At 31.1% G+C, this 26177-nt stretch overlaps 1 long non-coding RNA gene across 1 annotated transcript in view; it reads right to left on the bottom strand.

The window, feature by feature from the left end:
- The window catches only part of LOC132936192 (uncharacterized), an 86995-nt gene that overhangs the window by 13596 nt on the left and 47222 nt on the right, over nucleotides 1-26177 (bottom strand). The window contains exon 3 of the long non-coding RNA XR_009663421.1: nucleotides 18352-18474. This is a non-coding gene — a long non-coding RNA (uncharacterized LOC132936192). The remainder of the gene's footprint in view (nucleotides 1-18351; nucleotides 18475-26177) is intronic.

Raw genomic sequence — 26177 nt, 5'->3', positions numbered from 1 at the left:
TGACATATAATACACTATATACATAATATATATATATATATATAATTGCAATATACCAAAAGCACTAACATAAACTATATAAGGAATTAATTTAAACTAGCAGGTAGGCTACTTTATTATTAAAGTATATTTTAATACGACGAAAAAGCACCGCAGATGTTTGTTAGTATAACTAATATTTTCTGATAATGCTATCATATATTATATTTTTTTTATCAGTTTTTATTAAACATAATTTTTAGCCGTTTTTCGTTATGATAGTATAATTATATTATATTGTTCATGTTTGCTGTAGGTAAGTAATTCGTCCTGTATGTCTATTAAATTATATTTTTCTAATGATATTTATATAAATACTAGCTGATCCCGTGCACTTCGTTGCCCGTTAAATGTATTAACTCTACATGACTCAAACTTTGTTCAATTCGTTATTAAATATTCGGTGTATGGTGTTCAAAATTTATCTTAACTTTTCCGTTGCCCGGAATAAAAATTTTGTTTCGCAGCAGTATATTATCAAGTAGGCAATCTACCTTCAGTAGACCACGGACGCCGTGCTGTTTGTAAATAAGTATATGATTTAACTCTAAAGTATCAAAGTTATACCAAGATTGTCGTTTTTACTTAATTCCACCTACGGTGTATTAATATAATCAATTTATACAAAATCCTATCCTAACCTAACCGTACTAAAATCCTATGAATAAAAAAACAAACTTAACCTTTGTAAATTAACCTACCTTCTTACCAGAGGTCTAATCTACCCACAAACATTAATTTATATATATCTAACTATATAAATACACTGACTATAACTATTAACTATAGGTACAGATTAAATTCTGGAACTACTTATCAGATCTTCTTTTATATATTAAATATATGTATATTGACAAAAGATAATAATATAAATTAACAAACATGCCCGATTAACCACTAACAACCAATATATTATACACCGGTGGATTTTCCTAAAGTTTTCTTTCATATAAAGTATAAACGTTCTCCGTGAAATACTCTTTCGTCTAAAGTAGTTCCAGAGTTTAGCCTGTAGAAAGACTTTCATACAATTTTACATTATATTATAATTTATATTTAAAAAGTAAAGCAGATGGTTTTTTTTTATTATTATTATTATTATTATAATAGTTTTAAAACCCATGGCAACCATTTATAAACAAAAATTTCCATCGGAAATCTCAAAATTCTCGTTTGAGCACCTCCCGGGGTTGGTTCTCTCCCTTTTTAAATTAACCTATCTTTTAAGTTGGACCGAATTACAAACAGTGTAAAAAATGTCATCAAGATCGGTCCAGTAGTTTCGGGGTTCATCCCGGACAAATATATGACACGATATTTTTATATATTATGTAAGATATACTACTATCCTTATTTCACTTAAAATATTTCAATATAAATTAGTAATCATGTTAATGGTAAAGCATTTCATAAACTTAAGTCTTTATATTTTATAGGTTTCCATTACATAATCGATTTATAAATTACATTAACCTATCTTTGGTGGTATTATACACAGACGGCGGAAAAATATTATTAGATATTAACAATATTATTTCGTAACTAAAAAAATTAAAACCACTAAAAGGTCACCTTCGACTTAAAAGCTAAAATGCATAGTCTATAATCTATATACTATATACATAAATACATAATATATTATATACCTAATGGGTACCAGGTACCTACTACCTATACATATAATAATATTGTATTGGATGTTATTACTTATTTTGTTATATAATTATACAATTTATGTATCTTGGGCTTACTCCCGCTTGTAAATAAATAAAATATAATAAGTGTCGGTTAAAAAATATATTGCCAGTGATAAATGTTGATGATATTTTATAGAGTTAATTAAATTTTTTTTAATGCCTAACATAATGTATAGGTACTTAGAATATGTATAGAATACAAAATATAATGATATAATATTTTTTATAGTATTTATATATTTTATAAAAAGTTTTAAATTGTTTTGGACTAAAATTTGTTATTGTTTCTGCCTTCTGGTGTCTGGTGGCAATCAATATTTTTAAATATTAGGTAGAATTATGAGTTATAAGTTATAGACACCCAGACACAGCGTATTATTTAAAAACAACATTTTATCAACTTTTGGGTACACGAATATTTGTATACGTAGCATAATATAGAATATAACGTATAAAATATAATAACAGTTATAGTGTTACAAGTGAAATAACAAGTAGGACAACCCAAACGGTAAAGTAGAATAGAAACTTAATTGCTTTATAATGGACATCGCATCTTCCAAAAATCGATAATGATCTTTTCCATGAAGGTTTTTTTCTTTTATTTTTTTAACACCTAATTTGTATCTACACTAAAATTAGTTATCAGTATTCATTAATAATCACTAAACACTGTAACACTCAGTGGTAGATAATATCACTATATCAGCTATACTTTTTCGTTTTCTATCATCGCTGTAAAATTGTTTTTGACGTGCAAATAAATGTATTAAATTGAAATAAACCGTGTAGGTAGGTACTAGCTGGTACCACAAAATACTTCGATAATAGTTTGCACAAAGTATAGAGTATAGGCAGCGTATAATGCGTACCTACTGGCTACTTCCTATATTTAATAGGTATATTATATTATGATAAGATATAAAACATAGTTAAACAATATTTAAACAAACGTGTTTATAAAAATAAAAACTATTTGTTCGTAAAGTTTGGTTAACGTCGACATCGCATTTATCTATACATTTCAAACGTGATATAAGACAAAAAACTATAAAACTACCTACCTATAAAATTATAATACAATTATGTAGGTATGTATAATAATTACCTCCTTAGAGGCGTGTACAGTGTACCTCGAAGTTGAAATTATATTTTTATACCTACTTAGAATCTGATTTTTAATTTTTGTATAATATGTGTATTACATTAAGTAGAGATTTTGTGATCCAGTACCTATACTATATTATTATATTATTACAAATATAAAAAAAACCAGTGATATGACCAGTAACGATAATATTGATATATATTATATATATACCAGTAACGGTAGAAAATAATATCTATACATTTACAATTGACAAGAAATTGTATTTTTTGTTGACTGATAATGTGTACGTAAACACAAATAAAATATATCAAGTTCAATAAGTGATGCTTGTAAAGCGTAAAAATAACTGGAAAAGTCAAAAAACCAAAACTATAGAAAGCAAATCGTGTGAATTTAAGAAACTCAACAAACTATAAGATAATACCAATACCTTATTTTATATATATATATACGTTCATTACTTACCATTTAATCGATTCGATTTACTATAGCTTAAACGATCTGCTGCAGCGTAAAAGAAAAGATCGATCTGACAATCAATCTCTGTGCGGTACAAAAAAAATATTTTCTGCTATTATAACTATTATGGTTTTTTAATTTTCCGAAATAGAATATAATATTGTTACACACTGACGACGGCGGAATATGATAATAGGTTTTTTGTATCGGTATATAATATTATTATTAGGTATATAAAAGGGGTAGTAAATTATAAAATTATTTGAACGTCTCTCCGGTGAAAAAAAAAAACTAAAAACGACGAACACACGAGACGCCAAAACCTAATCTAACTGTACTATTGTATAGAAACACGAGTGAACTACATTGTTCGAACGAGACTGTCTGGTGGCCGGAAACGTAGAAGGGGTAAAATGTATAAAATAATGTAAAATTATATGGTTTTCGTTAGGTCTGCGTTTTGCACCCTTACCATTGGCTGTTGCGAGGGTGGATATAATACAGTTTGGTACCTATGTATATAGATAATGTGCATTATATACCCCAGCGTATACAAAACAATGCTCGTAATAAAAAAAAAAATACAATAAAATACTGCACGAAAACACAATTGAAATTAAATGTTTCCCGTGATGAATATTTTTAAACACGAACGTTATCAACGATTTTTACCCGTTAGGAACACACGATGTGCCCATTCCCCATGATATATCTATTGTCCGTTAAAAGTAAACAATATAATATACAGGGTAATTCACCAGGCATGCTTACTTCCCTTTATTCCTTAAACAATAAATTTATTTAAATTCTAATTTTTTGAACTTTTAAGAATAATATACTCAAGGACCAGGTTTTTAAATACATAGATTTTTTTTATACCATTTAAGGAGGGTTCTGTAACTGGCGTACAAACTTTTTTTTTCTAGTATATTTTTTCCTGCAGATGACATTTTTGAAAATGTGTCTATAATATTATGAATCGAATTTTAAATTCAAACAAGGAGTTTTCGATTTTTTTTTACTTTGTGTACTAAGGGCCACGATAAATAAGCTTGAAATACATATATAAATATATAGGGGCTAGCCCAAAATTGAAAATTATAGGAATTATTTTTAAAATTATAAACAATTTATAATTTGTAAAAATTGTCCGCAAATAAAAAATGCTAGGTTATCCAATTTTACATTTATTTTCAATTTTTGGACATTCTTCGGGATACTCGACAACTCCTTACAAATAAATGGTTTAAAAATGTAAGTAGGTACTTGGAAATATGGTACTTATTTTAATTTTGGGTAACGCATTGTGTATTTAAAAGTTCTAATAATCTGAATTTAAATAAACTCATTATTAAAGAAAATAAATGGGAGTGAACCATGCTTGGTGAATCACACTGTATATTAATTATTTTGTATAATTTATACATAATATAATATGTAATATAGGTAGGTAGTGAATTATTTCCAAACCATCGTGACTAATGACTATTTATTACACCTATCGTACGTGGTAAACAATATTATATTAAACACGACTAGCTAGTTGAGTTTGTTAAAAAAATACTTTTGTTCTGAATTCTAAATAATTTGTAATCAAATTAATTAAAAATATTAATCTATATTAAAAATGTTTATAAGAATAATGTGTGCACCCATCTTTATTTCGGGTTTGACGATAAATTTTTATGATTTTCAATAATCGAAATGGAGGATAAGACCGGACTACTGGAGAACAATATTTGACCGTGGATAATATAATACTGTATAATTGAATATAAAATATTTTATTGTAGAGTTTTTTTAAAAACAAATTACCTATACTTAAGACGATTTTATTATTTCAATATAAAACGTATTTTGACGCTTCGTTTGTCATTGTTATTTTTCAAACGCACCTGCGGCTTGATAAAAAAATGTAGACAATAACACTATTAATAAATTATTGTTTTTGTGTAAAAACAAACGAGCCGGACACATGCCCGTTTGTCTTTCTTTTATTGCCCAACCTCGAGTTGGAACACCGAATTCTAAAACAATAAATATTTATTATAATCGATTTTGACGGTGAGGTAATATTATATAATATTATACTCGACTGATGTTTGTTTATGAATAGATACGACGATATAGAACTAATTTTATTTCAATACAATACCCATTTGTTTTTTGTGCATCGTTTCAATTATGATTTTTGAAACAATTATTATGTACACGTAGGTACACCGGTACACGGCACATAATAACCTACAATAACGCTGAACAAATTAACAACTAAATCAATAATATAAAAATAGCATGACATTTTATTCTCACTTGACCACCTAGTGACGTACTTACAGACTAGGATGTTCAGTGGGTTATATGCTAGCGGTACAGGCATACAGCCCTCCTAATCCAAAATAGACTTGAAGAGGCGAGAAAAAAAATACATAATTCTAATTTAGATACCGGGACACATTGGCATAGTTGGTATTGAAATAATTGCAGGTAAACAAGCTAAATTAGCAGTGCTTAACTCCTGACACTCAATTTACTTACGTCTCACCATGTACCGATATAAAAAACAAATTAAACAAAACAACCCTTTCTTTATAAAAAATATACGGCTAAACAACCAAGTTAAATAAAATAAAATAATCGGTCATAGGATTGAACAGAAACCCAAATGCCAGCAACTCAAATGAAAATAAATTCAATTGGGTTAGAATTGGTTGGTCATACCAGACAAACAGATATAATTTTGAAGGAAAAAAGTGAGATGTCCGATCATCGTGTGTCCCCAACTATCAACCAACATTTTACTAACGAATGCAGACAATTCGAAGAACACGGAAAATAAGTCATGATATTAATACTGAAAGTGTAGGCCCAGAACCAAAAACTGAAAAGAATACCTTTCAGTTCTTCCAGAAAATTGATTTGTTTCAAAACATATTAATTATTTCTCAATATTAAATATTTTGTTGTGTAATCATTACACAGCTTTAACTCCGGAAAAATGGGTGCTAGAGTTTGAAAAGATTGGCGACAATAACGAGATATGTTCCTACATGCTAATTAAATTGATAATATGGGACTATTAGTTGAGACTACTGAAGTGCTAGCGAACTCAAATACGCCATCGAAGGCGACAACGTAATACAATTTAATAACATTTCAAGAAATAAAAATGATTTAAGTTTATCGTGTTTACTTGCACGTAACGCTCAAAATATTACAATAGCAGACCACAGCTTTTTTCGTTTTTTGTCAAAAACTAAGCACTGTCTATATTACAATAACTGCAAGTCGATATAACTACGAAAATCCAGGTGAAACGCCGAGAAGCTCAAACACGACGTGCGCCGCCGCTATATATCTGCCTATTATTAATTTATTAAATGTAATATCAAATAGAAATACGCGTGCAGGTTTTGGGGCCAGTATGTCAACGACGAAAAAAAAAGTAGGCCCTCGGCCGGTGTGACTGGTGTTCGGTGGCGTTACTATTATATTATATTATTATCATATATTATATATTATACGGGAGTGTGAATTTGCATTTTACTGCTACCGTAGTCCGCAGGTACAATAATAATAATAATATTTTGCACCGTCATCGGAACAGTTTTCTAAAATGCGGCCCGGCCGCCAAAAACATTGTAAAATAGTATTTTACAGCCCACTGGCCGCTCCGCCATATAATATAGAAAGCAGGACTTGAAGTACCTCTACATGTCCGCAACACAATACGAGGAGATAGAACAAAAATTATGCATTTAATGAGCCATGTTTGTTGATTTATTGTAAAAACATAAAACCATTTTGAAATGAAACAAACCAAATGGATATTATGATATTATTATTATCAATAACAAATAACAATATCGTTTCGGTATCGAGTGTGAACGAATATTTTCTTGCCAGAGACTTGAAACATACACACGTAACAAAATGACGGATTGTGTACGGTCGTTTACTTTCAAATTTATCAACGATATAATATTGTGTATCGAAATGAAGAACCTAACATCTAGGACGACGTTGTAGATAAGCGCGTATGAATTGTCTTTAAATATTTTATATTAATAAATTATAATATCATATGATTGGACTATTCGGTAAATATTATCAATTGTATAAAGGTGAAAATGACGCGTTAATTTTTTTTAATCCTATTCATAGGATAACAATATAAATACATTGCATTACTATAATATTATCTTTATGGTACTATATTATCTTTATGGTACTATACTACCCACCTTCTTTAGGTAGTCAATCATAATAATTTATAATGTCTTTCAATATAATCCCAAATTTGAAAATAAAATACTACTCGGAACATTTTACGATTAATATACGTATAGACGTTTAGTTTATAATGTTTATATATGGTACATATTGCAAAATTTGTTAGAAGAAAAAAATGTTTTGAAGTTGGGGCAACATGAAATATAACACAATATAATATTTGGGCCACAATTAAGCGATAATCTCAACCTAATGATCAATAGTCTACGTATGACGTACCTGTTTATGATTTTAATATAATACATAATATAAGCCATAAGGATTGGAATAATATTATATTATAGGTAATTACTAATATTTTATCATATTATATTCATTCTCACTGAACAAACACAATAATAAATTATTGTATAAAGTAAAAACATCGAACGCGTACCTATACGCATGAAATATTATAATGTATAATATAGAAAAGTACACGATAGTACATTAGTACCCTGCGACCTACTAACATTATAAATGTATACCAATTTTAAATTTCGAACTGTCCGTGTGCGCGCGCCATCGCGACGAATAAACAAAATATAATATTATTATGTTCCGGACGCTGGAAATATCATGACTCTGTTTAATATTGTACCCATACACAGACCTACCTAATATTATTATTTTACGATGGTTAGGTTAGGGCAGCGCCACGACATTTACCCGAATACTTTGTGTGTGAATTCCGATCCTCATGGAAGTCATACAAGTCTTTGTTCGACACAAGTGACAAAACGGTCGGCGGTTCCGTCGACTTCCTACTACATAATGCAATGGGCAGTGTTATAATATAAATCGGAAGTGCAGTGCGTAGGTATAATAATGGTTTATTGGTATTATATTAATATAATATCGTTATGTCACCTAAAAATTATTATTACGATCAATATAATAGCCCGAGTGCGGGTGTTATAATAATAACAAATAATTATTAATTATTCCATCAATATTATAATACGCGTCTGAAATAAAAAAAATACCAATATCATCGCATTTCCGAGTACCTACGTATTAATTTTATTCGACATAATCTCAATGTTAAATAAAAAATATATAATAACACATCATATTATAATTATTAGACATATAGGTACACGTATTACTGTTTACTACAATGCAATACATCCGCTCGTGTCCGATTATCGTGTACGGCTGCGCACCATCAGGTTCGAGACAACGACAACAAAATAATAATAATATTATATTATTATATTCGCGCGCTATTATAATAATAATATGTTGACAAAAACCAAAAAAAAAAAAATCGTAGATACGTTTATATTGTTAGTATTATTTTGTAGTCTGGCCGTCGTCGGTTCACTGCCACACACAAGTAAAACAATAATAATACTAAATATAATAATATATTATTCATTATTTATTATAATTTATATTGAAAATAATATTATGCACTATGTAGGTACGTCCTACTGGCGTACAACTGCTGTTATCACCATTTGAAAATCACGCGTTAAACAGCGTGTGATGTTGTACGATAAATACCTATAAACGTGCATAATATGTTATTTTATTATTTTCTAAAGAGTCGCGCACCGCACACAGTAGGTACCTTGGTACCTACTACAACCACGACTGTGGGTTCGCCGCATAATTATTACTATCTGCTCGTTTGTTCTGCCACTCGTCCCGAAATTTTATCCAAGATAATGAAACGACATGTTGTTATATTATTATTATTATCATACCCATTATGCACATACGCTGCGGTGTCTATTGGAATAATAATAATATCGTGTACGGCTGTTGCAAACGAGCACAGAGACTACAGCTGCTGCTGCTGCAGTCGAAAAAGTGAAAACGAGCAACGGTTTCAAATGGGGGGACACTGTACCTATATTATATACCATACCGCATATATATACCAGCTTTCCGAATAAAATTGTATTGTGCACGAACCATTTTGATTTTGGCCAAGTCCAGTCGGACGAGTATCGGTCACAAATCCATACATCGTGCGGGCACCGATACCATAGACATTTAAATGTCTCATTAATATTTCTATGGTCGATACTCCACCTCGTTTATTCGATTGCACGAAAATACATACCTATTATATTGTTATAAAACACGTACAAGTCACCAGCTACACAAACACCATTGGTCACCATAGATACCCTAATATTATTGAGCATAGATAACCCAATTGCTATAATACCATTGTGTAAAGATACTAAATATTGCCAATACCCGTTTCGTATAACATAATATAATGTTCCACCTATGTAGCTCAAGGCTGGTGGGGGCAGCGCTAAGACCGTTAAGTTTTGGCGTAAAAATAATAAAATGTACAAATTTTTACTGCCGTAAAATATGTTATACAACTACCTACGGAGTCGCGGCAGCAGAATAATAGATAAAACGATAATAACTATTGCTGTTGTACGCCTGTACAGTTGTCGAACATCAAACGCGGTTAAAACCAGACAATGATGATACCAGCTACGAACGAGACGCGCGACTACTAATATTAATAATAATAATAATAATAATGACTGTGAATTACAGATAGGCTTCTATATTATTATATTGTTATTACTTATTGTATTATATGAAGTATAAAAACGTATAAATTGGTAATAATTGTTGTATAAAATATGTTTATAATATTATAATAAAAAATTGTTGTTTGCAACGAAAAAAATAATAATATGTAAAGCAATATAATATTATTATATAATATGAACCAAGCGTTCTTTTACAAACATTTTAACATACGCTTGTTACAAAAACACATTTTAAAATATGGCTGGCGACAAAAAAAATTGTTAAAAAACGTAATCAGTGAGTACAATAATAATATTATACAATATATAATAATAATATGTGCACACGAGACTTGTCGACAACACACGCGCATATGATACATAATATTATAATATAAATATAACAGTTGAGTTAAGTGCAGTTTGAGTATATTATTATAAAATAGACAGTATTTATATAAGACAAAAATATTATGTGAATATTTAAGAATGATGATATTAATATTAAATTTATGTTTATTTATATACCTATACGTACTAGTTACGGTATCTATATCGCGTACGAGTGACAATACTATTCAAATATTGTTATCGTTGTCATAGTTATTGTTGTTGTTGTTGTTGTTGTTGTCGAGTTTCGATGATAAAAAAAATAATAAATAAAGTGTAAAAATTAACTCAGAAAAAAAAACAAAAACATATTGTATAGTAATTAGACTAACTAATAAAACATAAAACAAAACACAAAAATACCGATTGCGCTGGCGATATTATAGACATTGTTCTGATGTTAATAAAATATTATTATTATATTACAACAGGGCTGGTAAAATAATAGGCGACGACGAGACGCGTGTCGGTTCAAATGGCCACCGAATACGGCACAGAAGAACTACGGGTGATGTGTAAATATGTACCCCGTGAATTCTTTCAGTGCCATTTTCGGTGAGACACCACAAATGTTATACCATCGATGTGCACGGTGCTATGCGGCCGAAGGAGCGTATACGTTATTGCAATAATAATGTCGTTTTACGCGTCCGGTCGGTGTCGCTGCAGTGGCGGCGGCGGTGGCAGTGGCGACAGCAGCAACAACAGCAAGCAGTCCTTCCGCGGTCGCAACGTAGAGACGCCCCGAGGCGGCGCGCGCAAAAGTGGCGAACGAGAAACGAAAGTGCGAAGAACAGAAAAAAACCGATCTCCCGGTCCACAGCAGCAGCAGCGGCGAGTTATTAATTTAATAACGACGATCGTGACGGCATAATAATATTATTAATTATTGTTATTATTATTGTAATAATTATTATAATTTATAATCATAAATAGATAGACGGCGACGATGACCAAAAATCGCGACGACGCAAGAGAAACGACGGATGGGAAACCGTACAAGAGCTGAAGCGGATGACGTGTGCCCGAGCGGACGGTTCAACTTGAAGTAACGACATCGCGTACCCGAGACGAATAGGCGGACGACGACGACGTCGGCGACGCGTGACCTCCCCCTCCGGACGAGCGACTCCCCCGTAAGTGATGAGGGGGGCGCTTCGGCGGCGGTTAGACGGTGGTGTGACACACACGAAGTCAGGAGAGAGCAGCGCGTCTGCCGACTCTTCTTCGTGCGGCCGAGACCAGACGAATACTGACTACAACGACCGCCTAGACGTCCGACTTTGGTGCTCGCCGGATAGCCCGGCGGCGGCAGATTTCTCCGGGGGGCCCCTACGCGCGCGCGACGCGGACGCGCCCAGTGGCGGCTTCGGCTTTGGCGTGGAGGAGGGGGGTGAGTGGGCGGCACGGGAACGGGTTGTAACGTCGGCGGTGGCGGCGGCGGCGGCGGCGGTAAGGGGGCAATGCGGAAGGAGCGGCGACGGCGGGGGGGTGGCGGAGAACGGAAAGATACAACCGCGACGATGACGGTGACGCTGCTGCTGCTGCTGACTGCTCAGCACTACTGCCTGCTGCTGCTCAACACTACTGCCCGCTAAATGAGGTCTGTTCCGCCACTACCGCCGCGATGGAGCCTAACCGTCTCTTGTGGGTCGCGGGCCGTGCTGCTATATGTATATAATATACAGTGAAACTTCCACATTACCAAGTCTCATGGGCAACAAAAGAAATTCGTATTACAGAGAAATCCGTTAAATAGAATTACATACATTTGGTTCTAATTTGGTTATGGTTCTCAAAAATACAGAAAATTTGGAGGTTTCACTGAGTATATAATAATATTATAATACATAATGAAATATACGATGTATAAAACATGTATAATGTGCATTATTATTATTATTATTTGTATTTTCATTGTGTCGTCTGCTTTGCCAGAGTATAAACGACGCCGCCAATAAGCCATATAATAAGAGAGGGCAAATAACGCGCGAATACAATATTATCGTGTTTACGGGGTGTGTATTGGTGTGCGTGCGTGCGTGTGCGTTTAAGTCTGCAGCGTAGGTATCTGCGAGAAAATTATGGCGTATTATTTTCATTAATTTATATAATTTTTTTTTCTGTTTTGGAGGGAGTGCGGCCACAGTGGTCTGATGAACTCTGGTGGCTTTTCAGTCGTTGTTCACATTACCGGGGCCGGAGTTATGCTTGGTCGCGCATGACTCACATTTTGTTGCACGACGCAGTTGGACGACAAAAAAAAAAAATAGTAATAATAATAATAATGATAAAAAATAAAAAAATAAAATAATATAAAGTAAAAAAAAAAAACATAATAATACGCACAAATTGCTGGTCACCGTTGTTGTAGTGTATAGGTAGTTGCTGTTTTTGTTATCGCGACGGTGGTGATCGTTCGGCATTATTATTACGTCGGAGGAAAAAATGGTTGAACTAGGTATAGGTATATAATAATATATCAATATTATATGATATAAATAATAATGCGCCGACACTCGAAAAGGGTGGAATACGCGGTATATGGGGTACCTACGGAAATCGGGAAGTCGGGACCGAGGGTTGTGAGACGGATAGAAAGGTTTCTCGGCTTCATGTACGAAAACTGAGCACTAGACGCACCGGTTATGATATTGTAATATTCGTTAACCATGATGGTTTCATTCGTGATAGTTATCTACACATCTACATCAGTGTTTCCCAAAGGAAGTGTGGTGAAAATTTGAAATTTGAACGCATCAAAATGGAAAAAAAAGTTGTAGATAAATAGGTACACTTTTAATACAAAAATAAAATAAACATTATTATATAGATAACATTTTTTTCGGGAAGAAATAATAATAGCTCAATAAAAATAAATAACTATAATGTGTAGGTATTTCAATATTTTATTGGGAATATATTTAAAATCATCGTTATTATTGGTCAGCGGCGTTTGTTTTTGCGGACCTATAGTTACTATTATATTAGTGGTTGAAAAGTAAAAAAATGTTTGTCGAATGTGTGCCGCAACTTTTAGTACCTAGTTTATAATAATTATAATTATTTACCGTGAGGAAAACTTGTATGGAAACCACTGCTCTATGTATGAGTAGGTACACCGTACAACTGTGCACTTGCAAGATGCGGGTCGCTTGGACTTCAGCACACGACGTTTTCACAGACGCCATGCATCAGTGGCATTAGGAAAAGTCGGAAAAGCGACGGACTATAGACTTTTAACGCAGAAAAAACCGATTTCCGACGGCAAACACGCTTTTGTATTGGTATATGCGGTATGCGCCTAACCGTACTCTTGCACTGCATATAATGTAACCAACGATACCGTCATATTCCGTACAAAATATATTTTATTATATATAGAGTCAGCATCACGTGTGAGTGTGCGACGGCGACTTTGCGGCCACGAAAAATATTCGCGTCAGTAGTAATCGCACTGCACTTTTAATATTATATTAAAGACATTTGAAGAACAACTATTTACATTTTTGTGTCCGGTATATTGTAATAGAATTATGTTATTAGTGTATAAACCGCGGACGAGAAAAACCGTATTATACGCTTACAATACCGATACATTATGTACCTGTACGAGACTAATCATAATATTATATCGCAGGTACCTATCGCGTGTGTGCTGCACGGCTGCAATAGATACATCGCGTTTCGACCACTGACAAAATTGTATATTATATTATATCGTACACGTGTGTTGTTTTGATAGACACTGCATGGCGATGGCCACCAACTATATATAGGTAGGTAGGTCGCACATTTAGGATCTCCACCACTACCGTTCCACTTTTTTACCTATATGTATATAATCGGAACGATATATTATGTATTATATATTTATAGCCTGCACATATGTTATATTCGCATTTATGTATATATTATAATATAGACAACGCAAGTCTTGTGTAATTAATGATACGGTTTGCACATTGCAGTATATATATTGCAATTTTTTTTTCCGACAAAAAATCAAAGAAACAATTACGTTCGCCAAGGCAACGACAGCGATGAGCGAACTCGTCAAAAAGCGGCAATTTATATGCTAAATAATATAATAGGAATATTATATTATTTTGTTAAACATATTCTCTTTTTACAGCACAAATCCGTCCATCGTAGACGTCATCGTCATACATAGGTTACTATATGCAGGGTACCCTGCACCCTACAACACTCATGCATATAATAATAGGTAATATGTAACTATTTTCTACATTACAATTTATAATAATCGCATCATCGGTCGTGCCACATCATATACGCGCGCATGCCCATAATAGACCGTCGTAAAATATTTATATAGTCCGCAATCGAATACTAAATGTGTTTGATTTGTCAGTCGGGATCTTCGTCCGTGTATTTACATTAAATTATACACGGCGCGCATAACATAATATTATTATATATTTATATTATTATAAACCGATCGCACCCACCAATAACCCGCGCACGATTCGTGTCAATACAGACAATATGAATAGGTAATAAATTATTGTATTCGGTCATCGCTTGTATTTTGTCGAGAACGCAAAAACCTATATTTCGAAAACTATGGATTTCTCATTTATTTCGGAAACAATTTTTGTCGACAACGAATATGCTAAAAAAAGTCAACAATATATATTATGATAGGTTAGGTAACTACAATTATTAGGATAAATCAGTTTTGTACAAAATATAGGCAGGTACATGGGTAGTTTTTGGTGTTTTAGAAAAATAATAATTATAGATTGTTTTTTTGTGGATAATTAAAATTTAGAATATAAATTTATTGTAGGAATAGAATTCTAACGTTTTCATAATATTGGATATATTAAGTACGAAATATAATTACTGCAAAAACATTCATAAAATTGTTAATCTTAACAGACTTCATCGACTAAAATAAAATTGAAGTGATATATATATATATATATGTATAGATGGAATATGTTTAAATGTATGTAAATAATCTATAACTGTAATACTTTTGGCATCATATAGACTAAAGAAGATCCGTTATACAAATTAATCATTAAATTAAATTTCTATTTCGTAAAGTATAGTTAAAACGTTAAAAACGAATATTATATATTCTGTTGGAATACTTTTCTGAATTTAATAATGACTAGGTGCTTTAAAATTTTATGCGATACTGTGATAGTATGAACTCGCCAACAACAGTTGCCTACCCAACGTGTGCTTGGAAGATAAAATATAATTACGTTTAATTACCAGACAAGAAATCTAATAAAACTTTTCATCAGTGAAATACTGAAAAACGAAAATTATCATTTAATTATTTCCTTGTTTTCGTTAATAATTTTAAAAGATATATTTAAGCTAACCGACTTACCAACCTATATCAAGTGAAAATTATGTATATGTACGCCATACTACACATGTATATTTTTGAATATTATTATATTATGTTAACTAAATGTATTTTTTTTGTTAAAGACTTATACATACTTATATTTAATTTTCAGTGGTATAACTATATGGCATGGGGGTCAACATTTTTTTCATAACTACGTTTGCTGTGATTTCTGTTTTTAGATTTTAAATTAGCGTAAAATTAATTACAAACGGGAATTTTAAATTTCAAAAAAATAATGACCGAGTAAATATTTTAATATGTTTATACTCAGTTTAACACTATTTTTTTTAAACCGGTTTAAACTTAAATGTATAATTTGATCTATCTATGGTAATTATCACAAGGGCAATAAGTCGCGATAACGATAAAACTGGAGGTTTTCATAAGCATGAACTCTAAATAATTATATATCACCCATGTCCTATTTTAGGACAAAATATGACAGTCCTGCTAGTTATGATTTTGTTGAAAACAATAAATTATTATATTTGTTGGATCATTTTTTAAATAATACTAACGGACACCCTGATCCTTCCCCTATAACTATGCCATTAATGAATTCAATAGGTATATTAAATAAATGAATTGAAAATTAAAATACATAAATCATACCTATTAATTTTATACTATAAAAATATTTTTTTGTTTTCAAGAAACAGTACGAATTTATCGAATACATTTTTCATCTTTAGTGTATTTTGTATTGACTATAAATTTATATAAATTAATGATTGTACTTGGTGCTACTTAATTGTTGGATATTATTTATTAATTATTATCATAATATAGTAAAGTAGAATTTGCATTCTATCTGCTACATTCGAAAACACTGGTACCTAACTATTTTCATAAATGGCATACCTTATTTGTTACTTATAGGTATACGCTATGAGTTATACTTAACCGATACAATTGTTTATTAAAAATGTATTTTTAGTGTTATTCTAATAATAATATATTTGGTTACATGTATACTGTATAGTTTCACAAAACTTGTCACATAAGTCTTATAACAAGTTTTGTCATCATGGACTATTTACTGATTAAAAAAAACTCGTTTAATATGCACGATTCACTCATGATTATAATTTTTCGTAGGCATAATTGAAGTAATAAATTAAAATAAAATATGTACAAAGATTAACATTGATGAACAGGTTACTATCATAAATGGTCACAGTACAAATACATGGAAAAATGCAATTTAAAAAAAATATGCATATCTTCAGTAGTTCAGCATCAGGTTAAACAAGTTGCAATAAAATTGGATTCAAACATTATCAGAGTACCCATCTAATAAAATAATTTTAAAAAAATACTTGAAAGTTAAAATAAACATGTTTTTATTTTATTTTCTATTATAAAATAATGTGTAAACTGTAAATAGACTACTATATCAAATAACGATATGCTAGAAATAAGGCTGACTACCTACTGAGCATTAAGAGTTAAAAAGTCCAAAGTTCTGTAAGTAGTTACTTGATCAACACAATATAATTATTAAATAACCAAAAATATAACTAAACTTAATCAATGACTTTTCAATATGATAATGATTAGTGATACTCTAAAACGTTAATTTTACTATAATTATGCCTACATGAATTTTTTCATGTGTTTAAACTTTAAATAAAAGACAGAAGTCAATGGTCTTAGAAAGAGCTTCAAATATAAATAATAATTAGATAATAATATTAAAATGTTTACAAAGTGTAAATTGTTTTATTACTATCAATTCAATTTGTATGGTCAAAAATATAGTGCAGCCGATTGAGTAAAATGTATAGTAAAACTGCATATTAAGAATTACTTGTGCTACTTCACAAATATTAAATAACTTCTAAAGTTCTAACAGCAAATGGCATAGTTAACAAAAACAAAAAAACTAAGTTACCCAGATATTTAAAAATGTAACCATTTCATATAGTTATTGATGTGCAAGTATATTATATTATTATGATGAAAATCGTGTTTGTATTTTTTATTCAGATCGTGAAAATAATAAAATAGATATTATTGACGGTGGTAAACATATTTTATGTTATACGAACGCAATTAACTCTCAACAAAATATTTACTTACCTAATAAAATAAATGATGGGTTAAAAATAAGTTTAAATAATAAGTATATTATAACATGGCATAAAAATTATAAATATGTATAAAATACTATATAATATTTTATATTATAATTTATAATAACAACCATTTATAAATGTGTACATAGTGTTCGAGTATATTGATTAAATCAATTTTACGATCGTGCATATAATTTTGAAAAATGTCGACAAGATAGATATGAGTGAAAAACTAAAAACACCGGTACCGTGGGGTGGATAATAATTATTAATTACGCTGCGTCGATGTATTTAAGGTTCATTATTATGCCTTAGAAGTTACAGCCTTATAGGTATATATTATTGTATACTTAAAATGTTCAACTAAAATTTATAATTCATTAAAGTTTTTGTAGCTTACCAGATGGGCACCATGTTGAACGACTTATTTTGAAAAGCAGCAAAGTAGATAATCATGTATCGTCTGTACAACGATACGTTCGCATAGGTATCTTTTCGATCTTATGTTGATGGATGATGGCTTCTGAAATAATAAAAACAGTTTAAGATATTGTCGGCCGTTACAAGAGAAACCCTGTTTCGTAAATACAAATATACAAAGACATTGTGGATTCGGTTTTATACATTATAATAATATGTGTATTACATACTATTTCAAGTGATATTATATGAAGGACCAACATATTCTTTATTATTTTTTCGTTGACGTTTAGTGAGCATAATAAAATGTATTTATTGGAGATCTTCACGAAGACATGAACTATATGCAAATTTAGATTTAATCTTACATCATCATCAAAATATTATCTAAGTGTTGTTTTAAAAAATCGTTCGGATTTTAAACGCAGGAAAATTTAAAAAAAATATGGTTGCGGCAATTAGACGGCAAAATAAAAATCATCAAATCATATAAGTTCATGCGATACATACAAAAGTGATACTGAACGAGGGTGGCCGCTGGCAGACTGTATTTACCGCAGCGATTGCGCCGCTACTGACATTTAGGGCGAAATGACGTCACCAAACTATGCTTTAAAACATAAAAATAGTAGAATGCGCAAGACAGTATTCATATATTGATCAATCAAAATGTTACTTTTAGTTTTCTGTTCCGTTCAAAACACTAACTTATATATGATTTTTGCGTGTTTGGCTAGAAAATAACGTGACAAGACCATTTAATCGTATAATTTATTATTATTTTTTTTTTTTTTTGCTTTGAACACCGAAGGTATATATAATACGAATTATACCTATATATATGTATATACATAAACTGTCACTGCAGCAGACTTCTGCAAAAATTGATATTATTATACGCTTAGAACTTTGAGCGCGTGTTTGGTTTTCATTGAAATACAAAATATAGTAATACCTACCTTCTATAATATATAATATGTATCATAAATTATTATTACATTTAGATATAGTTAATAGTTAATACTATATAATATATTGATACATACCGCACATGTATATTTTTTTGTATCGGTATGATGAGATATAAGTATATTATATTAAAATCGTTATGTTATGATGCACATAAAAATAAAAATATGTGCTTGTACCTATTTGGTTACATAGTTTATAATATTAGATAGTTGGCAGGATTACAAGCGATTGAAATCAGTTAATAAACATCGACATTTTATAAGTTATATAAAATAAGTAAGAACGGTATGTACGTCGATATTTAAATATTACCGATATTTCGGTGCTTAATTTAATGATTTACTCAAGTTTTTAGTTTTCTAAAATGATGAAATGAATTGATTTCACTGATTTCAGAGTTCATTTGTTCAGTATGTGGACATTCTTATTCACTGTAAAAACAATGTGTGACATTTATTATACTAATAATAAATACTTCTAACTTCTAAGACAGTGTTATAAATTAAATCTATTATTTTAGTTATATCGAATTTATTAATACGAGTACCTATATTATATATTTTTTTTTTTTTTTTATTGGGTAACTTGCGGCAACATAGGACATTGGGTGTGGGGGAGGGCACTGTAGGTTTTTAAGTTGGGTAGGTTGATACACGTGTGTGTTGTGTTTTGGCAGAATTTCTAATGGGGTACCCGTAGCTTTCTGCCATGCCCCGGGTGGGGGGATGGCGGCACTTGTTCTCCGGACACCGTGACTTGCCCGAAGAAAATGCCGCTCCCGGCCGAGGTATCGAACTCGGGTCGGCCACTCCGTTCCCCTATATTATATTATAGAGTGTTTATAATATAATATTATTATAATTACTTTTATTTTTTTTTCAAAGGTATAATCTTTATTTATTACAAAACATCATAACTTCAACTATGATGCTAAAATGTACCTATAATATTATGTTGTTTTATACAAATTAAAATGTTTACTACAAAATATGTACAAAAATAATTTTAAATAAATGACACATAGGTACCAACAGTTTTTATAGAGATAGCGTTTACAATTTCACATAGGGGTTTTGTTTCACTAAGTTGTGTTTTATATGATATTATCATTTAATGTATTTTCGAAAAAAGATAAATCATTGAATGACAAGATAGGTTTATTTAAATTATGCAAATTCCCTTATATAGTGAGCATTAATTTCATGAAAATATCAAAATATGCTCTAAACAAATGTACCGTATATTTTAAATATTAATATTATACAAAATATATCACTACCAATGTTCTATTATACTGAATCAAAAATTACAATATAACTATAGTTTTTAATAAAACCAATTCAGGTCTGAAAGGAGAATTATATTTTATAACCTACCTATATAGGTACTGCGCAATGCGCATAATATACTATTGACTTATATTGTCGCCGCAGGTAAATACCATAGAAATACAGCATAATAATATTGAAACAATGAATAGAATTTCCTTGCATATGATTGAGTAGGTATACGATGTTTGACCATTGATGGCAATATGGCAATGATCGAATTGAATTGCATAATCATTCAAAGGAGCAGACTACAAGTTGAAGACAATACAATTAAATCACAAAGACTTATACACTCGAAAAAATGGCCGTACCTAGCCGTTGAAAGACAGTACTAAATCATTAATATTTCCTTATGATGGTCGTAACATAACAAAATAACAAATTATATTATATAAAGCCTTAAAGTTAGCGGGTGGTTAAGGGTGGTACGGGAGCGGGAAATAGTCCCTCACATCAAATGCCCCAAGGTACACTTGTTACGATAGCTTACATGAGATAGGAGTGGACAACTGGTTAATGCGGTATGATTGATTGGGAACATACTATAGTAGACCTTTAGGCACAGACGACGAATCGAACGAACTATTTGGTAACGGGTAAAAATAGGGGTTGTCCGTCAAAAGTTATATCGAGCGAGTGGATTACTGCAGCTGGGGAAACATTATCTGGATTTGAGACTAATATGTATAGACGTGTGAAATTTGGTTCGAATAGCGGAAAACAAGTTGACTAAACTCGTGTTGTACCGAGTTAAAAGTGAAATGAGTTGAATACGCGAGTGGTACAACTAAGGGTCAGTAGTACCGGTTAAATTCAGGATTATCTAGGATTATAGTTTTTATTTGAAACTAAGATTAAAAATACTAGTTGGTATTATTTATTTATTGGCGCTTAAATTGACAACACTAAGTTCCCTCGGTGACAGTTAAATTATTAATAGGTTAAGTCTAATCAAACTAAATATAATTTCTGATATACCGATAATATTTTATATTTTATTTAAGAAAATACTTAAGGAATATTATCCTCGCAAAAAAATTAATAACTCAGGAACTACTCGTTTGAATTTCAATTTATGTGCGTCGGCATTGTCAAAATAGTCAGCTGATTAACATTTTGCTGTAAATAATTGTGTGGGTTTTCATGGTTGAAAATGACGATGATTATATCGCCTACTCCTTGAATGGTAAAAACAATCAAAGTACTTGAAAATTATAAAAATCAAAACCGGATGAATTAAGAGTTGTAATAAAATGCGTGGTGAGCGCTGAGAGTTCTTCGTGAATCACGCTGTATATAGGCAGTAGCAGGCATAATATGCATTTTTTTTACCACGTTATCATCGCCGGCACTATAAAAAGGTGTTGCTATATTATACAGCTATACGAGAGAGGTATATAATTTACGCACGTTATACTATAATATTATAATAGCTTTAGTTGGTCTGATCACGTTATTATAATATGACGTATAGATACGCGCATATAATACGTACACCGGCGATTCCAGTCACGTTTGCCGCTTATAGTTCGCGATTAGCACGGCGGCCACACGTCGCATAAATAGGTGCACGGACGCGTAAACAAATCTGCGCTTTTAGGGCGATAAAAAAAATGCACACACACGCCGAGCCGGCAAACCGCGAACCAGAGGAGAAATCAGCCGTACGAGAGGAGCTTATATTATACGTTCGAGAACCGGCCGATGAGCGTCTTTTAACGCGTCGTTATCGGTCGTAATCCGATGGTCCCAGCTCCGACCGCACCACCGCCGGCGGATCGAAAGACGCTCTCGAACCTAATAATAATAATAATAATAATGGTAATATTATAATCGCATTCCATCCCCGTCTGCCGCAAGTCCTGCAGAGCGGCGGCGGATACGTCGGTTCGTGGTCTAGCCGATGACGGTCTATGTGCGTTATACAACTACTACAACAGCGGTATACCTATACCCCCACGTTGTAATAGCGCTGCGGCGAGTGTGAAAAATGACACCACGTTTTGTCCAATACGTGATTACGTCAAACCGTGTTACAATAGTAAGCGGACAAATAAGTCCAAGGACGGAAGGGAAAAAAATACAACAAAAAAAAAAAGTACATAGGTAAAAAGGATAAAAAAAAAAATTAATAATGCATTTGCGGAATAATGTATGAAAAAAATATATACAATAATATGTACACGAAAACGTATATAGTATAGGTATATTATAGTGATATATAGATGGTATACCTTTATATAATAATATAGAGACATTAAATAATTTGAATTTTAAATTTAAAATAATAAATGCGATTATATAGATTTTTGAGAAAAAAAACATTATTTAAATCATGGTTTCTGTAAATATGAAATATTTCAAAATAATATATTGTTTTACTGAATGTACCTATATGACGATACGTAGGTATAAGGTATATATACCTACAGTATTTTACGCGAGTATAATGAACACGTACGCGCCGTTATTTCTTACCTAATCCGGTTTCATTTTAATAATAATTGTGTTTTATTCTTGCTGTCTGCATGATATTTTATAAACTTTTTGTGCAAATTTACAGAAAAATCATAATTAATAAAAATAAAAAACAATAATTATGAATACGTAAAGGTGCACTTTCATGAAAAAGTATGGTGAAATAGACACAGAAAATGACCTCAATACTTCTCAAAATGTCATATATATTATAAAAAAATTCATAAAGGAAATCGTACAGAATTTTTATCTTCTAAAAATTGTCTAGGAAATAAACTCTACATTGATGTGTATTGACTATTGGGGTATTCTCGTAAATCTACCTATATTTTATATATTTTATTAGTTGGGTTTTTAAAATTATTTTATTAATTTTATACTATTACTCCTTAATATGTATAATTTTCAAACGGAACTTTATTTAAACATTAAACCAATACGGTAGACAATAAGACATATACACATAATACAAGAATAATTGTCCATGTCATATTTTGCTACCAAATTACATTATTCCTATAACATTTTACTGAGCAGGGAATTTACAAAATGACTTCCAAAAATGCACTTTGAAATGAATATAAAAATTACATAAATTACAATGGATCGAGCTAAGATTTTTTTTCGTTTGTACCAATTTCGGGGCATAATACTAAAAATTTAGATTTCCTAACCTTTTAAGATCAATACTACCGATATCACAAATATTGTAGATCGATACGGATAGCCAGTCTCGAGGAACGGACGCAATAATTTATTTAAAATCACGAACGAAGACAGCAATACTATTAAAAACATGGTAGTAATAAATTAGAATAAATAACGAATTCAAATATTTATGCATAACTATACTTTTTTACGATTACATTTTGAATTATACGATATGTTTGACAGCATTGTTTTATACATAATACATTACCAACATCAGAATGATGTTAAAGTGAAGTAAAATAATGTCACAATTATACAAAAAATGAAACGGCAAAATGTAGGATTTTATACAGCGTCGTATAATATTACATATTGTTGCTGAGACGTGTATCTCAATAAATACTACCCATATGAGTCTATGTATACCCAAATTTGTTTTCTTATACATTTATTAATTTGACAATGACGGAATAATTTAAAAATGTGTCCAACCATGATGGTATCAAATGTGTACTATTTAAAATACAAACATTAAACATATATGTCATTAAACTCGAGCCAATTCTATTGAAGTTTTCTCATCAGAACGCTTCAAAATGTTATCATTATTATTTCGTCGGTGAGCACACAAGTGTGTACAAAACAACATCGAATACGACTTTCAAGAGGTCACGGGTTTCACGTGGTATTTGTAGACTGTAGTAGAGTACTAATTCTAAAAAGTCTTCAGTCATGGAAGGTTTAGTCGTAAAATGAGTTGCTAGCGTAGTCAGACTTCAGTAGTTGGAAAAACTACAGTAAATTATATATTTGGATTATTATAATAATAATATAATTTGTTAGATAGATATATATTTTGTGAAGCTTGTATACAATATTATTTGTATGTATATTATTTGAATTGTAATTCAACATGGCCTACAACACGATACAGCAGTGACTATATTTAAACAAAATTAATTAAAAAATAAAACCATTAATTGTAATTAGAATAGCTATAATATCGTATAATAAGTATTAAGGTTGAACGTCTAAATGTTTACCCGATAACCGAGAAGGAAGCTTCTGCATAATATTAAAAGCCCTGTTGTCAGTTGTATAGCCTGCAATCGTCGAGTTTGACGTGGATGAATTTACAGTAAAAAATGCTCTCATAAAATACTAAATACGCCTGTGCGTGACGAACCTGCGTGGATTTTGATTGTATGGACGAATAATAATCGCAAGACACAAAAAATATGATTAATCTAAACTGATAAAATAATGATATAATAATATAAAATGTACAGCCATCGACGAATATTATATTATTATCTTCTCCGATAGATAAAACGTGTCGTCGTAAGTGGCGAATATAAGAGAAAACAATGTTATAATGGTGCATATTATGTTATTATTATTATTATTATATATATTCTTTCGAAATCGTCTGTAGCGGACCGCGGGAGTTGAGAAAATATCGATAGGCATAATATTACTACGTACACGATGCACGCGCCTATAATTTTGCCAGTCTTTAGCAATGGAAATTATTTGCTTACGAATGTGAAAGATTTAAAATGATAAAAAAGAAAAATAACAAACACCGTCACTGTAAACGTGTGCACAAAAAAGTGTTTCGATCGTGCAGTCCTGTTATATATACAATCGTTGTGATACATTGCAGAATTGATTTGATTATAAGTATATACAGGGTAATTCGCCGAGAATGCTAAGCCCCATTTTATTCTAGATTTTGAGCGGAGCGATGAATGTATTGGTTTTTACAATGTTGTGTGTTTTTTTTTTAAATTTTAAATTTTTTGTATCTGTGTACATGATAAGTAGCCGAAATAATGCTTCGATTTTCAACTTCAGAATCATGTTCGATGGGAAAATGAAACTAGTTGGTGCTTGGGGAGGTAAAAATTCAAAATTCACATTAGTTTTCAAAAGTCCACGGGAAAAAAAATAAGAAAAACAAGGAAAAATCGATATATAATATAGTCTTATTCGTTATACTTAAAAATTCCAAAACTTAGAATTTAAATGAATTCATTATTAAGGGAATAATGGTGGCTTAGCATGCTTGTTGAATCACCTTGTCGTCCTGTAATTTTGTTATAAAGTATAACATAATAATACATAGATGAGTAATTATTGTAATGCGTTATTGTCCAGAGATATATTTCACAGATTAGCCATACTACACTTTGTGTAATATTTCTACGTTGAATTTCTATATATTATTATATACCTATATACAACTAATTTTATTATATCATGAGTGTAAATTACCAATTGTTTTTTTCGAAAATTATTATTACATAGTTAAAACATAGTTTATGACCAAAAGTTTATGCGGGCAATGGATTTAAAGCCGTACCTATAATTT

The sequence above is a fragment of the Metopolophium dirhodum genome, chromosome 1 (assembly GCF_019925205.1).
Source record: "Metopolophium dirhodum isolate CAU chromosome 1, ASM1992520v1, whole genome shotgun sequence".
In the NCBI taxonomy this organism is placed as follows: Eukaryota; Metazoa; Arthropoda; class Insecta; order Hemiptera; family Aphididae; genus Metopolophium; species Metopolophium dirhodum.
The sequence above is the reverse complement of the archived record's forward strand: the minus strand, read 5'-3'. Positions and strand labels throughout refer to the sequence as shown.